Here is a 17,008-nt window from a genome sequence, read left to right as displayed (position 1 = left end):
TTAGGACCCCTTTGGTCACTCTGTTGGGCCCACCAGGCCTTCTCTTTAATTTTTTTCATCTTAAAAAAAAAAAAGAAATCATCCTGAGTCAATCACCATTCTTGAAGTTACATCTGCAGGCCTGAGTTATCTGTATAGAATCAACTCAACTTCAAAACAATTCTTTCAAAATCTATTCTTTGCAGAATTATTACAAATCATCCTCAACGCAGTAAAAAGTTGAGTTCTACTAACCCAGAGCCCAGGGGGACAATTAATGACTTGCACAGAACTGTGCCCAAGGGGATAGATGTTTTGTCAACTTCATTGCTATACCCAGCTCCTTGGGTCTCAATTATTTGCACAAACTAAGCAGTGATTAGTAGCAATATAAGCAAAGCCATTTTCTCATATCTTTCGGTGTTTGAGACGCAAAAACTATACTATTAATAAACATCAATTGTGAAATCAGAAGAAAAAGAGAAGCAAAAAAATGGATACCTGGCTGTTAAGGACAGGACAAACATGACCGTGACAATGTTACTATAAGCAGAAAGGCATCAAACTAATTTTAAAAGCAGACAGGCTTTCCACAGTCTACTCTTTTAACCATAACTAACCAAGTGGTGCTTAAAACTACTCCAAGAACCTCATTCATCCAAAAACACCTGAAACCTTACTATGTGTGAGGTGATAGGGAAACTTTGTCTCTGCAATAGACGTTATCTCCAACACCAGCCAGTCTGGCTATGGTTTTCTCACTAAACAAGCACCACTTACTGACCATCTACTCAAAATCTGGCACTGGTTAACTTAATCCCTTTTATCACAAGCACTCTAAAGTGACTTACCGTCCTCATTTCACAGATAAGGAAACTGAAGCCAGTAAAGTTAGTGACCCGCCCAAACCACACACTTGAAGGAATAGAGGCCGGAATCCAGGATCCCGGAGAAGGAATTATTTCCTAAGGCCAGGAGTATTCTCTGAGTCCCAGAGCCTACCAAAGTCTGGCATATTATATGGTGAACACCTAAAAACCAGCCGAATACGTAAAAGAGCACTATTTCGTAAAGAAAGGCTGCCGTGCCGGGGGCCGGCTGGGTCAGGGCTCCATCCTGGACAAGCCCACCTTGGCTAAGGCTTGCCCTGCAGTCCAGAGACCACACCCTTCCTCTCTGCCTTTCCCAAGCCCAGGTGGTCGGTCTGGAGCGAAGAGAGGATACAGGCAGAAAGAGGCTGAGGCCAGTTTCGGGCGGATGCGAGGACCTTTCACATCCGTGACACGCCACGGCCACGGCCCCGCCCCCAGACCCCACAAGTAACCGACCCTCGGCCGTGCGGGCCCCAGCTCCCCGCTGCAAACGCGCGCCGCCATCCCCGCCACGGCGTCTGCACGTCGCCGTGACGTCATCCCGCCGCCGCTCCGCTCCGAAAGGGGTCCCAGGGGCGGCCGAGGCTGACGCTGGGCGAACGTGAGAGCAAGCCCAGCAAGCGTACCTGTGCTCTCCCGCCCTGGGTCGGCTAGGAGGAGCCGCGCAGTGGCTGAAAGCTAGGAAGGAAAGCAAGGACGCGACGCGGGAAGCAGGCAAATTCCTAGCAGGCTTGCGGTGGAAGAATGCCAGACGAGGTGCAAGCGGGAGAAAGCGCAGTTGGTAACCAGCAAGTGGCTTCTTTAGCAACGGCCGCCCCGCCCCTTCCGTCGGGTCCGCAGCGGCGCAGCCAATTGGCCGAGCTCGGGAGCGCGGGCGCCGGCCTCTGCTGCTATTGGAGGAAGTGAGGGGGCGGGGCCCGGGAGAGGCGCCTTGTCGCAGCCTTGCTTCTCCGGGTAAACTCCCCCTCTGCCCCCCTTCCCTCCCCCGCAACCTTTTGTTTTACTACAAGGGTAGCACTTTTGCGTAGTTACCAAAAATCTTAACTGAGTTCAACCAGAAAGGAAATAAGGCAGATGGATTCCAAATTTCCTGACAGTTGGCGTGGAAGTGCCCTGCTTTTGCTTTTTAAAGGGAGAGATTTGAAAAAACCAAGGCAACCGCGACTGGAAGAAAGCTGGTTGTAAATATAAACAGCTAAAAGCTGTTCATCTGAGATCCTTCCCTGGGCCTCCGTTTTCTCCTGTTAAATGCAAGAGCTGGACGGTGATCTCCAAGTCACCTTTCAGGTCCCAGATTATTTGTATCTGTGCTACAGCCAACTGGTATGGTTTATAAACTGAACAAGGCTAGATTTTTTTTGGAAAAGTTAAAAAAAAAGAAAAAAGAAAAAAAGTTATCCAACTCCTCAACCTAACGTGAAAAATCATAGGCTGTCATCTAAGTTTCACAAATAGAGCAGCTACCAACTGAGCAGTTTAACCATGGCATACCTCTTACTGGTTTCACTGAAGAATAGTTTCCATTGATGATTACAGCAGTGCTTCCCGCTTTACCCCCTCCCCTCCAGCACTATATTGTCCAGCAAAAAGTTCACAACACATTAACTTCCATATATGCAAATATTAAAAAGTACTGGGAATTGCGGATTTATGTACCTACTCTCTCACTGGTGGATCATGACCTTTGGCAAGTCAACCAACTTCTCTGGGCTAGTTTTCTCATCTGCCAAAAAACAAAAGAGAGAAAGGAAGGAAGGAAGAAAAGAAAGAAAGGAAGGAAGGAAGGAAGAAAAGAAAGAGAAAGGAAGGAAGAAAAAGAAAGAAAGAAAGAATGAAAGAAAGAAAAAGAAAGAAGAAAAGAAAAAGAAAGGACAGATAGAGTTGGGACAAGGAGCATAATTCTGGGGGCCTTTCTAACACTAAGTTAGGATTCTGACTAACCTTGCTAACTTGTTGTAATTAGAAAAATAATTGTATGCACAAGTTAGGCTCCTGTTAAGAAAAATACTGATATTAATTAAATTGCATTGGTATAAGTTACCAACTTTATAAGACATTCAAGAGGAAACATTCACAAAATTTCAAAATGATTACATAAGATTCTCAAATTGACTTATTTAACTGAATTGTCCAAGTAAAATAAACATGGCATCCCTCATCCTCTAAATCTAATCTGTTCCTGACATCTGGTTGGATAGTGAACTTTTGGATAGAAAGACCCCTTATTCCATTTTTACATCAATGGGAAAATAACAGTACATTCAAGTCCATCCAAAACCCCCAATTTCTCCAAATACCATTAAACACTTGGCCACCTATGAAACAATCCACCAAGGATTTCTGCATAATTTAAAGCAGAGGCCAGCATACTTTTTCTATAGAGAGGCACGTAGCAAATATTTTCAATTTTGTGGGTTATACAACCTGTCTTACTCTGCCACTGTTGCATAAAATATGCCATAGAGGATACATAAACACATGGCTTGGCTGTGCTCCAAGAAAACTTTATTTACAAAAATAAGTACCGGGCCTGGAGCTCGCAGGCTGTTTAGTGGAGCTAATGGTGGACTCTGATAGGGCTCACGCCAATGAGCACTTCTCAGAGCCCCTGCTGCCAGTGCTCCTGTCTCCTCGGTGAGCCACAGCTGCCCGCCACCTCTGCAGGCAACCCTCCAATACCAGCAGGCCTGATTTAACTCAGCATCCTAGAAAAAGGATAAACATACTTCTGGCTCCCTGTATTGTCCATGAAAGTAACAGGCGTTGAGTAGCAGCAAACTTATTTGGAGAAAGAGAATACTTGGAACTTACCTACTGAAATATTCTTCCTTTGAATTGATATGCAGATATCAAAGGCTGGAGGTCATTGTTTCCCAAACTACATGCTGAACCCCTCGTGGGACTGTGAAGATATTATGAGCGTTCTTGGTGATCAGAGCAGAAGAGATCCAACAGTGCTAGACTGAATATTCGTCTACTCCAATACTTGGACATTAGTCTGAGGCTTGGACAGTCTTCTATAAACACCTCTATCACCAGGACAAGCAACCCCAAAAGCTTGGACAACCATGAGGAAACAAAGAAACACCATGCAGGCAAAGGAGCAGGAAAAAAACCCACAAGACCAAATAAATGAGGAGGAAATAGGAAAAATGCCTGAAAAAGAATTTAGAGTAATGATAGTAAAAATGATACAAAATCTCGATAACAAATTAGAGAAAGTACAAGAAACAGTTCATAAGAACTCAGAAAAACAAACAGCAATGGATAACAAAATAACTGAAATTAAAAATACTCTAGATGCTCTAACCAGCAGAATGACTGAGGCAGAAGAACGAATAAGTGAGTTGGAAGATAGAATGGAAGAAATAAACGCCACAGAGCAGGAAAAAGATAAAAAAATAAAAAGACTAGAAGACAGCCTCAGAGACCTCAGTGATAACCTTAAACGTACCAACATTCGAATTATAGGCATCCCAGAAGAAGAAGAAAACAAGAAAGGGTCTGTGAAAATATTTGAAGAGGTTCTAGTGGAAAACTTCCCCAACATGGGAAAGGAAATAATTCACCAAGTCCAAGAAGCACAGAGAGTCCCATACAGAATAAACCCAAGGAGAAATACACCAAGACACATATTAATCAAACTAACGACAATTCAACACAAAGAAAAAATATTAAAAGCAGCAAGAGAAAAGCAACAAACAACATATAAGGGAAAACCCATCAGGATAACAGCTGACCTTTCTACAGAAACTCTGCAGGCCAGAAGGGAATGGCAGGATATACTGAAAGTCCTGAAAGAGAGAAACCTACAGCCAAGAATACTTTACCCAGCAAGAATCTCATTCAGATTTGAGGGAGAAATCAAAAGCTTTCCAGACAAGCAAAAGTTAAGAGAATTCAGCACCACCAAACCAGCCTTACAACAAGTGCTAAAGGAACTTCTCTAAGTAGGAAACACAAGAAAAGGAAAACAAAAATAAGTACCGGGATAGATCTGGCCCACAGGACATAGTGTGCAAACCTCTAATATAAAGCATTTAAAACATTAAGTGTCTAATAAACAAACTTATTAGCGGGGCATTTGTGATTAGAATGCAACAATGCAGTGTTCAATGAAAATTATGTTTTTTTCCTCATGGCAACAAATGCACACTATTTGTATTGTAAAATAGCAAACAATGAAATAATAGGTTAAAGATGATGAATGGAAATACTTAGCAAAATAAAAAAGCAATTTAAAAAATAGTTTGGTGGTGTAATAAACTGTTTCCAAAGATGGCCTCCAAACAATTCTTCTCATCCCTGTACACACATCCCAAATGGAATCTATTTCCCCTCCTTTTGAATTTAAGCAATAGAATACGATCCTAGGCCAGTTCCAGACCTAGGCCTTGAGAGACCTAACAAGTTCTGCTTTCCTCTCTTGGAAACCAGGTACCCTATAAGAAATCCAATTACCCTGCTGTAGAGGGAAACCCAGCCAGATCCCAGCTGTTTTAGCCACTCACCTGAGGTGCTACACCTGTGGGCCAGTTGACCTTAAAGGCACAGCCTTGTTCCCAGCTGAATGCAGCTGTATGAGTGACCCTAGCCAACATCATGATCCAAGGGGATGCAAGTTGAAACAACTTTCATTTTGAGGGAATAAACTAACATGTCCCAGACCATTGGACCCAAGAAATTTCAATGAGGTAGCAGAACTCTGAATTGTCACAGAGTTTAACCCCTACTCTGAATTGCACGTGTTGTTTCCAATATGTTTTGGTTTTGTTTAGTTGTTTTATCACAGTGCTTTGAAACAACAACTATTTTATTTGTTCTGAACTTCTGAGTTAAGAAGCCAATGACAAAATATTGTAGGTGTCCATCAAGGTGATGAAGTTCAGGTCTCTCTTCACCAGGTCTATCAACTTTTCATTACACAGATCAAGTAGGCTCCTAGTAGATTGTCCATCCGTTTCATAGTAGGGGTACCATGATCAATTATCCACTGCTAAAGATCCCCCTTGGTCAACTGACTATGATTACTTCTCTGGCCCTGCTGTCCATTATGGTAACCACAACTGCCTCATCTCTGATAGTTCAGTGTGGTCATTTTGCCTCTGCCACTTTTGGATCCTATTATGTCCATTAGGGAATTAGGGATCGCATTCAGTGGCATAATCTCCTAATTTCATCCCTGGGCTCAGAGGACACCAGCTATAGTGCTTTCAAAGGGTTTTGTCACTCTCCTCCCCACTATTTTCTCAATGCATTAGTGAAGAGAAGGTCTTCTGGTCCTTCTCAGGACATATTTGGAGATAAGTGACTGGGTCACACATGATAAATCTATTTCAACCATCCTATCTCCCTAAATCTTTTAAATCAATCTTCTAAAAGTTATCAAGAGATTTCTAGCATCTCAATTTTATATAGTGCAGGCCACCATGGAGTCCAGGTTTCAACCAACCAACTAAGAAAATCTTTAGAATACTCCCAGATGCTCAGGCAAGCATAATGAATTCATGGTCTCTGGTAAGTATATCTATATTAAAAACTTTTATCTCATCAAAAGTTGTATTCTTTGATGCCTGTTCAAACACCCTTGGAATTCATTATCATATTCCATAGGTTTCTGCCAATATAAATAAGCAAAATCTTGCCATATTTTAGTGTGAAAGCCTTTTCCTAGGCCAGACTTTTTACTTATTCCCTGGAATATACTGAGCTCCACCTCTGTAGATCTATACCAGTGATTCTTGACATTTTTTTTTGGAGTCAAAACTGGAGGTGTGGAGGGTACTCCCAGTATCTAGTGGTTAAAGGCCAGGGATACTGCTAAACATCCTACAATGCACAGGACAGCCCCCATGTCAACAAAAAAAGTTATTCATTCTAAATGTCAACAGTGATGATCTTAAGAAACTTTGGTCTGATATGGAGAATACAGAGGTCACTAGCCACCTATGGCTATTAAACATTTAAAATGTGACTCGTTCAAATTGAGATATGCTTTAAGTGCAAAATATACACTGATTTTGCATATGAAAAAGGAATGTAGAATATATTAATAATTTTATATTGATTACATGTTGAAATAATAGTATTTTGAATATGTTGAGTTAAGATATATCATTAAAATTTAATTTTAACTATTTTTTTTTACTATTTTTAATGTGGCTACTAGAAAGTTTAAAATTACCTATGTGGCTCACATTATATTTCTACTGGATGGTGCTGGTCTAGAGGTATAATGAAATGATAAGAGTGAGTTATGAGAAGGTAAATTCCTCAGATGAAGTTATTTCAAAATTTTCAAAAGAGATATGACCAGCCTTATAAGACAGGGAAAGAGGAATTTTTTCAGAAAGACAAAAGCTCTGTAGGGTCTGTCTATCAAGATGATAGAATTATCTAAGTCTACTCAAACAGCTTCACTACAATTTTCAAGATCCAACTCCTTCTCAATCATTGCTTTAATTTTTCACCTAGTTAGTTTATTCAACTTACCTTGTAAGTCTGCTCTTCATAGCGTTAATATTTGATTTAGATATATTACTCCAGCAACCCATAGAGATATGTTTTTAAGGCAATCATAGAAGCTCTTCTGACCTCTAAGCTTATCACATTTCTCTTTAAGCTTCTTAATACAGTAGTAAAGAGCAAACCCAGCCCACAATCTTTGTATTCTTCATTTCTGCCATTCTCATCAAAGGCTTGCCTTCAATAACTACTTATTTCCTGATCACTACAGGCCACTTTTAAATTGAGTTGTAATTTACATTCAATAAAGTACACAGATATTAAATATTCAGAATATGAGTTTTCACAATTATATTCACCCATGAAGCCACTACCTAAAACAAAGATATAGAACATTTACATCAACATAAAAAGCTTATTCATATTCCTTTCCAGTCCATCAACCAAAACTACCTTACCCCTTCTCACACACATATATACACAGTGAGATAACCACTTTCTAATTTCTGTCACTAGAGGTTAATTTTGTCTATTCTTGATCTTTAGATAACTGCAATCATACATTATATATTATTTTGTGTCTGGGTTCTTTCTCTCAATACATATGTTTTTTAGATTCATTCATGTTGTTGCATATTTTAGTACTTTGTTCCCTTTTATTCCTGAGTAGTATTCAGGAATATATCGCAATTTGTTTATCAATTCTGTTGATAGGTATTTAGGTAGTTTGCAGGTTTTGGGTATTATGAATAAGGCTGCTACAAACATTCTTATAAAAGGCATTTTATGGTCATATGTTTTCATTTGTTTACCTAGAAGTGTAATTGCTGGGTCATGCGATTTACATAACTTTAACTTTATAAGAAAATGCTATATCCATCTTCAAAGTGGTTGTACCAACAATGTATTAGGGTTCCAATTGTTTCACATCCTTGCCAACATTTATTATAGCCACCATTTTATTTTAGCTGTTTTAGTGGGTGTGAAGTGGCATCTCATTGTGATTTTAATTTGCATTTCCCTGATAACTAATGATGCTGTTGAGCACCTTTTTTAATAGTTATGGGCCATATATGTATATATGCACACACATATATATATATGTCTTTTATGAAGTGTTATTCAAGTCTTTTGCCCACTTTTGTATTGGGTTATCTTTTTATTATTGATTTGTAGCAGTTTTTTATGTTTGTATTTTTATAAACTATAATAATATTTCCTCCCAGTCTGTATCTTGGCTATTCATTTTCTTAATGGTGTCTTTTGAGGAGCAGAATTTTTAAAATTTTGATACAATCTAATTTATCAAGATTTTTCCTCATGGTTTTGTGCATCACAACCACATTTGTGACAGTATTATATGTTTTTTCTTAAAGCTTTATGATTCTGAGCTTTTGTATTTAAATATATGATCCACCTTGAATTACTTTTTTTTAAGGAATGAAGTAGGAATCAAAGTTAACTTTGTTATATACAACTATGCAATTGTATCTAATTGATATCTTAGTCAGTTTGGGCTGCTATAACAAAAATATCATAGACTGTGTGGCTTAAACGACAGAAAGTTATTACTCACAGATCTGGAGGCTGGGAAGTCCAAGGTTAAGATGCTAGCTGTTTTGTTTCCTCATGAGAGCCCTCTTCCTAGTTTGCAGATGGATACCTATCCTCACATAGAAAGAAAGAGGAAGGAGGCTCTCTCATGTCTCTTTTTATGAGGGCACTAATCTCATAGTATGGGGTCCACCCTCATGACCTAATTACATCCCAAAGATTCCATCTCCAAATACCATCACATTTAGGATCAGAGTTCTTAAATATGAATTTGGGGAGAACATGAACATTTAGTCAATAGCATTGGACAACATGCTACTTGTTGTTGAAAGGAGGTCCTTACCAGAAACGATTCAGAAAGGCAGCTACCCCAGTTCTGCACTAACTAAACCATTGGAGATCAGGCTGAAAATAAGCATGAGGTTGAGGTTGAAATGGGTTGTTACCATAACATAGCACTTATCAGCAAGGGCTTTGGCACTATGCCAATCTGTATTCATGTTTTCTAGCTACAAGTCCTGGGCAAGTTACTTTACTTCTCTAAGCCTTGTTTTTCTTTAAAAAAAAAAAAAAAATCAAAGAGTAATTCTACTTATCTGAAAGGAGTGTTATGATGATTGAGGTCATGTTTGTAGAACACATAGCCCTGTCTCAGATAAATTGTAAGTGTCCTATAAGTGGGAGGTATTAGTAAACGATGATTCTTTTAAGGTGAAAAGCACATGATATAAAATTAGAATGATTAGCTCCCTCTTTTTTTTTTAAGAACTTTTATTGAGGTAGAATTGACATACAATAAACTGCATATATTTAAAATGTACAATTTGATATTTTTTTCTTATTAGTAATGTATAAATAGCAATCCCAATCTCTCAATTCATCCCACTCCAAGCCCCCAACCCCCTGCTTTCCCTCCTTGGTGTCCATGTGTTTGTTCTCCACACCTGTGTCTCTATTTCTGGCTTGCAAACCAGTTGATCTGTACCATTTTTCTAGATTCCGCATATATGTTAATATACGATATTTGTTTTTCTCTTTCTGACTTACTTCGCTCTGTGTGACAGTCTCTAGGTCCATCCATGTCTCTATAAATGTCCCAATTCCATTCCTTTTTATGGCTGAGTAATATTCCATTGTATATATGTACCACATCTTCTTTATCCATTCATCTGTTGATGGACATTTAGGTTGCTTCCATGACCTGGCTGTGCTGTGATGAACACTGGGGTGCATGTGTCTTTTTAAATTATGGCTTTCTCTGGGTATATGCCCAGTAGTGGGATTGCTGGGTCATATGGTAATTCCATTTTTAGTTCTTTAAGGACCCTCTATATTGTTTTCCATAGTGGCTGTGTCAATTTGTGTTCCCACCAGCAGTGCAAGAGTGTTCCCTTTTCTCCATACTCTCTCCAGCATTTATTGTTTCTAGATTTTCTGATGATGCCCATTCTAACTGGTGTGAGGTGATACCTCATTGTAGTTTTGATTTGCATTTCTCTAATAATTAGTGATGTTGAGCAGCTTTTCATGTGCCTCTTGGCCATCTGTATGTCTTCTTTGGAGAAATGCCTATTTAAGTCTTCTGCCCATTTTTTGATTGGGTTGTTTGTTTTTTTGATATTGAGCTGCATGAACTGTTTATATATTTTGGAGATTAATCCTTTGTCTGTTGCTTCGTTTGGAAATATTTTCTCCCATTCTGAGGGTTGTCTTTTTGTCTTGTTTATAGTTTCCTTTGCTGTGCAAAAGCTTTTAAGTTTCATTAGGTCCCACTTGTTTATTTTTGTTTTTATTTCCATTACTCTAGGAGGTGGGTTCCTTTTTTTTTTTAAATACTTTATTTTTTAGAGCACTTTTAGATTCACAGCAAAATTAAGAGGAAGGAACAGAGATATACTGTATATTTTCCACTCCACACATGCATAGACTCCTCCATCAGCAACATCTACCAAATGGAACATTTGTGATGATTGATGAACATAGATTGACACATCATTATCACCTAGAGTCCATAGCTTATGTTAGATTTCAGTCTTGGTGTTATGCTTTCTATGGGTTTGGACAAATATATGACATGTAGTCACTGTTATAGTACCATACAGAGTATTTTCACTGCCCTAAAAATCCCCAGTGCTCTGCTTATTCATCCCTGCCTCCAAACCCTTAACAATCACTGATCTTTTTACTGTCTCCACAGTTTTGCCTTTTTATATATTTGGAATCATACAGCATGTGGCCTTTTCAGATTGGTTTCTTTCACTTGGTAATATGCATTTAAGTTTCCTCCATGTTTTTTCATGGCTTGATAGCTCATTTCTTTTTAGTGTTGAATAATATTCCATTGTCTGAATGTACTATATATAGATTATTTATACATTCACCTACTGAAGGACATCTCAGTTGCTTCCAAGTTTTGGCAGTTAGGAATAAATCTCCTCTAAACGTCCACATGCAGGTTTTTACGTGGACATAAGTTTTCAACTCCTTTGGGTAAATACCAAGGAGTGAGGTTGCTGGATCTGATTATCGCTTTTCATCTAGATATTGTCCACAGGAGTTGGAGTCTTCAGACATTGAACTTTCTTTTAAAAAAAGGTAATAGTTATGTGAATCTACTTTTCCCCCTAACCTATGAATGATTCCAGTAATTACCATCACTTGCAAAAATCCAGAATGTTTGATAAGTTAACACTGTCAAATTTAGCCCATTTTAGCATACACTAAAGAAAGTTAGTTCATGTATGGAACATTTACTATATTATATTGCATAGCCAATTTTTAAGTCAGAAGTTTCTTTTGATACCATTCAGAAAATAACACTGCTTATCCTTATATTTTAAGCTCAATATTCTGTCCTCTGAACATCAGCATTTCTTTGGCTGACCCAGAGAAAATGATACAAAAGTATGAAATTTCCTTTTTAAAATATATTGTCTAGCTCTGATTAGGTATTAAAGCTTTAAGAATAAATGTAAATATTTTAAGTCTCATAGCATAAAGATGTGGTCATAGAGAGTACAGACACTATTTTATTATTTTTGTATCATTTCAAAATCTACTAATATAATTAGAAATTAGAGACTTAGTTAACTATTTCAAGAGCACTCAGAAAATAATGGATCCCCGGGTGTCAAGTATGAATAAAAATATTCATAAGAATATAGAATGTGGTCTTTGGAGACAGAAGATTAATAATTCAGGGATACATATATGAAATTGGCATAGTTAGCATATTGTGGTTAGTATACACTTTAAGAAAAGCTTAAGAAAGCTGAAGGACTAACTTTGTTGTTTGCTCTTTAAAAAATTATTTTATTTTAGACTTGTCTACTTTGGATAGGCATTTTTTAATAGGTCTTTTCCTTGCTAGCTTATTGAAGCTAAGCATAATCCTTTTGTACAGAAAATTGCTTGGTCAAAATTTTGTCGAGAAAATGAAAATAATATTAATTTGTTCATCAAAATATCATACACGTATATTAAACCACTTACTGTACATGTTTTCAAACATTGACTGGCACTTTTTAGAAATGCCAATGCTATTTTCTGAAGTGCATTTATCAGTTGCAAGAGTTTTGGTGGGAGATAACAGGATACCTAACTAATAATGGCTTAAAGAATCAGAGGTTACTTTACACGGTAAGAAGTCTGGAGTGTCATCAGTGTCACCAGTGACACAGGCTCTTGATACCTTTCAGCTCTACTACTCTTCACTTTTTGGCTACCCTCCTCACCTTCCATCTAATGGCCACAGAGGCTTCCTCAGACTCTGGCATATTAATATGGATTAATATTTATTAAACTCTTACTCTGACCTAGACATGGTTTAAATCACTACCTGTACTATTTAAATTTTGTGGATGTAGAAACTGAGGCATGGAGATGTTTAATAACAAAGGCCATGTAGCCAGTAAAAAGCAAAGCTGGGATTTCAACTCAGGAAGTCTAATTTCAAAACCCAATCACTTAACCATTTAACCACTGCTTCTACTTAATTACTGCAATACAGGATTAAAGGTGAATGCCAATAAAAGCTGAAAACAGATGTGGCAGAAAATTTCAACATATTCTTATACTCTGAAATTTTAATATTTTGGCTTGATCCCCTGCTTAATAAGCAATCTGCAATGTGTGACTCATTGCTATAATCTGTATTGTGATAACTCACCCACATGGAGATAAAACATGTATGTGATATAATGACATTTATGATAAATTATGACACTAGAGAAATTTTTTTATTCTTGGTTAAAAAAGACAAAATGCTTCCTGAAAGGTTCTTTTAAAAAATTTGTGTTTCTTAAAACCATTAAAAATACTCAATATTTTTATAATTGAGCCTTTGTTCTTAGCTAAAAATGGATCATCTGTTGTACATTTTTGTTCTTAAAATTACTGTATTTTAGTAACCAATTATAGGATTATAGTAAATAACTGATTGATTTTTCCTTTTTCCTAGTTATATGACTCTAAAATATCCTTAGTCAAAAAGACCCCATTACTTTCTAATAGAGAAAAAAAAATTAAAACAACTATGTAGTAAAAGATATATACTAATAATTTTTTTAAAGTTACTCCCTTGGGATTGCCATATATACATTACTAATAAGAAAAAAAAATCAAATTGTACACTTTAAATATATGCAATTATTGTATGTCAATTATATCTCAATAAAATTCTTTAAAAAATTCCTATCAAAATCCCCCCCAAGAAAAAAAATAAAATTTAAATAAATAAATAGAGTTACTCCCTAGGCATTTTGGAGAAGACTAGAAAATGGCAGAGAAGAAAGTAGTCATATGGGAGACACAAAAAGAATTGGTAAATAATAAGGAATAAAGAAAGGAGATCTGAGTTTAAGCAGGGCCTTCATTGGAATTTTCAAGCAAGCCACAGCGAAAACTCTTGAAATAATTACAGTGGGAGGTTATTCAAGAAAACTTGGATCAAGGTAGGTTACTGGGAATTGTGGGACATGGGATGAAGTCTGAGATCTTAGCTATGCCCAGTTAATTAAAGAGAAAAGAGCAACTTTAGGGAGTAGAAATGACATGTCATAGGAAAAATAATGGTAAAATAATAAATGCTTTGACTTTGAACTTAGAGAAGGAGAGAAGATTTCGAGTGGATTTTGAAGCCATCCAGAAATACAAGTACCTAAGCCAGAATAGTGTTTAAAAACTCTTATTGGCCTGAATCCCTCATGGGGAGAACACGATAAATGTCTGTGGCTGAAGGGGAGTCCTTCTAATGCTCCCACTGTGCCTGGTTTCTGGATGGTGCCGAGGATTCAGAGGAGTAGTGCAGTGTCTCTGTATGAGGCCAGGCAGGGATTTTGTTGTTGCTGATTAGTTGGTTGGTTTTCCTCTTGAAAGTAAGGAAAAGAGAGAAAGAAAGAGGGATGAAGATCCCTCAAAATAGAAAGAGGCTGAGGCAACTTGGACACCAGGTTGCTCCATAGTTGTAGAAAATTATTGCAGAATTCTAGGAGGGGCACTTGATCTTCCACAAGCCATGGAATTGACATAGATAAAAGCCGATTACATGTAGGTCTCTGAGGAGCAAGGGGACTCCAGCTGACAATAACTGATAATTATATTGATAGTAGTTAACTACAGCTACCATTTATAGAGCACTTATGGACAAGGCATCAAGAACCATGGCCTTATATTATAAACTTGGAGTGTATTTTTTGTCATTCAACTACAGATCTCAAATTGTTTTCCTGTCACTGTTTCTCATTTTACCTCTTCTGTTGTCAGTCAGCATCATGCTAGGCACTTCTGGGCAAAGAAGTATTCCTTGATTCCTCTCTTGATAAGCTTACAAGCTGAAGGGCTTTTATTTCACCTTCATAGCAAAAAATATTCAATGGAGAGGAGAAAGGAGATTCCTAGAAAGCTGAAGGAAGGCTAAAAGAAGACAACCAAAACTGTTGTCTGGGCTCTGTCCATCTCACCTGTGTTCGGCAATAACCCTCTTGCTGGCCCCTGCTTCCACCTTTGGCCTCCTCACAAAGAGTCTGAAAGTCAGATCAAGTCACTCCTCCACACCCACCATTGATTTCCCATTTCACAGGTAAACTCCAGTCTTTCCCACGAGCTCTGGTTCACCGAAAACAAATAGCCTACCAGATACTTCATCAGCAAAGATGAGTTGATTTGGGGTCAGCAGAGAATTACAGTTTGGGATCTCCAGCCACCGTGAGCCATGTGCAAGTCTCCCACAGTAAGGGAAGGAGAGACCTTGTGGAGAGGAAAAGGAAGTTGGGAGGGCTAGAGTAAACCCAGAATCCGTGGCTTTTCATTGGCTGAGTCCTCACCAGGAAAAGAACAGCAGTCTTTCTTCTTCCTGTTGGGCTTGGCTGTCATCTCAGGGCATGAAAGCACCCCCTTCTGGTCCCTCAACTTTATTTAATTGAGGTTTCTATTTCTTAAATTTTACAGTTGCAAGCCTTATGTGATCTGTGCTACAGACACAGCTCCCCCCAGTTCACAGCATCTCTCACTGCTCTCTCCTGTCTTCATTTCATCCCAAGCACCCGCCATCCTCAGGGCCTTCCTACTTGCCCTTCTGTTGGCCTGCAGTACTTCTCTCTCAAGTGGTTGAATGATTCCTTCCCTCACGCCTTTTAATCTTACCTGTGAGGCCTTCCCCAACCACCTGATACAAAATAGAAAACCTCTCTCATTATCTCCTCCCCATTACCTGATTTCTTATTCTTCATAACACTGTCGCTAGATATCTCATTATATTTGTTTGCTGTCTCTCTCTCTCCTGTACTGCAAACTCTGTGAGGACAGGGACTTGGTCCATTCATTCATTTTATATCCAGCACTTAGAACAGTGCCTGACATCTAGTAGAAACACAGCTTTATGTTTTCAACAGACTTATTGAGGTATATTTGCTACAATTTTATTTTTGAGTGAATAAATGAATGAATGAATAAATGAGCAAGTGAAAAAAGAGAGAAATAAAAGTTAAGGAAGCAGTTCCTCGTTTAAATAAAGTACATCCTTGGGAGTTACTTTCTTGAGGCTACATAGTGGAGATCATTAAAACAGTCTTAAGACTCACATAATGATCAAAAAGATTGAATTTGAGGCAAGGACTTTAATAATAGAGGGATGATTGTGGCTTTTGAGAACCTAAAACCTACCTATCTGTGTTGCTGTTGTTTTTAACTCTGTACTCTGTAGTTGTTTTTTGTTTTTTTTTTTTAATTTATTATTTATTTATTTTATTGGCTGTGTTGGGTCTTCGTTGCTGCACACGGGCTTTCTCCAGTTGTGGCGAGAGGGGCTACTCTTCGTTGTGGTTTGCAGGCTTCTCATTGCGGTGGCCTCTCTTGTTGTAGAGCATGGGCTCTAGGCGGGTGGGCTTCAGTAGTTGTGGCACATGGGCTCAATAGTTGTGGCTCACGGGCTCTAGAGCACAGGCTCAATAGTTGTGGCGCACGGGCTTAGTTGCTCCGTGGCATGTGGTATCTTCCAGGGGCAGGGATCGAACCCATGTCCCCTGCATTGGCAGGCAGATTCTTACCCACTGCACCACCTAGGAAGTCCTGTAGTTGTTTCTTTACAAAGAATAAACAATACTGTCACTATAAAGATCCATAATTAATGAAATGTTTTTCACCTGAGTTCTGAAGAAAACACAGCCCTTTCCCATAAGAAGTTTAAAAAATATAGTTAAAGACTACATAGACTGCCTCTTTCTAGTGTAAGGGCTGTAATCACAAAGCAAATGCGTGGATATCCCCCCACAGCTCTTCTGATACAGAGACTAATCCAAGTGTGGCCCGAGGACCAGCAGCCTTAGCATCACCTGCGAGCTTGATAAAAGTGCAGAATATAGGCCTTAGCTTGCCTTCCAGAGTCGGTATCTGCATTTGAACAGGTGATTCTTAGGAATATCTAAGTTTGAAAAGAATTATTCTCAGTAGTTTTTGGTGTACTCTAGAAGGAGGTCCGTGCAGGCTAATTCTGTTTGCTGAGAGTTTTGTCTGGGAATTCAGAGCCCCATGTACCTACACTCCTAAAACATAAGGGGGAGCCCTAATCTCCCCAATCGCCAGATCTAATTGGAGTTGCTTCCTGTTCTTTGCAGGACTGGCGAGGTTAATGGAATAGTAGA

The 17,008-nt window shown here is 38.5% G+C and overlaps 1 protein-coding gene across 9 annotated transcripts in view; it reads right to left on the bottom strand.

Annotated features, from left to right (window-relative positions):
- Positions 1 to 17,008, bottom strand: part of ODF2L (outer dense fiber of sperm tails 2 like) — a 53,098-nt gene that overhangs the window by 35,614 nt on the left and 476 nt on the right. For 5 of the 9 annotated variants that reach the window (XR_009049899.1, XM_057714163.1, XM_057714188.1 and 2 more), the window contains exon 1: positions 1,478 to 1,631. The gene's annotated coding sequence lies outside the window, so the exon portion shown is untranslated. Of the gene's footprint in view, positions 1 to 1,109; positions 1,285 to 1,307; positions 1,377 to 1,477; positions 1,632 to 8,892; positions 8,980 to 17,008 lie in introns of those variants that run through there. The other 4 variants (XM_057714219.1, XM_057714233.1, XM_057714178.1 and 1 more) reach the window with 3 other exon arrangements.

Source organism: Hippopotamus amphibius, chromosome 1 (genome assembly GCF_030028045.1).
Source record: "Hippopotamus amphibius kiboko isolate mHipAmp2 chromosome 1, mHipAmp2.hap2, whole genome shotgun sequence".
NCBI classification, from domain to species: domain Eukaryota; kingdom Metazoa; phylum Chordata; class Mammalia; order Artiodactyla; family Hippopotamidae; genus Hippopotamus; species Hippopotamus amphibius.
This window is presented reverse-complemented; position numbering and strand designations above follow the sequence as displayed.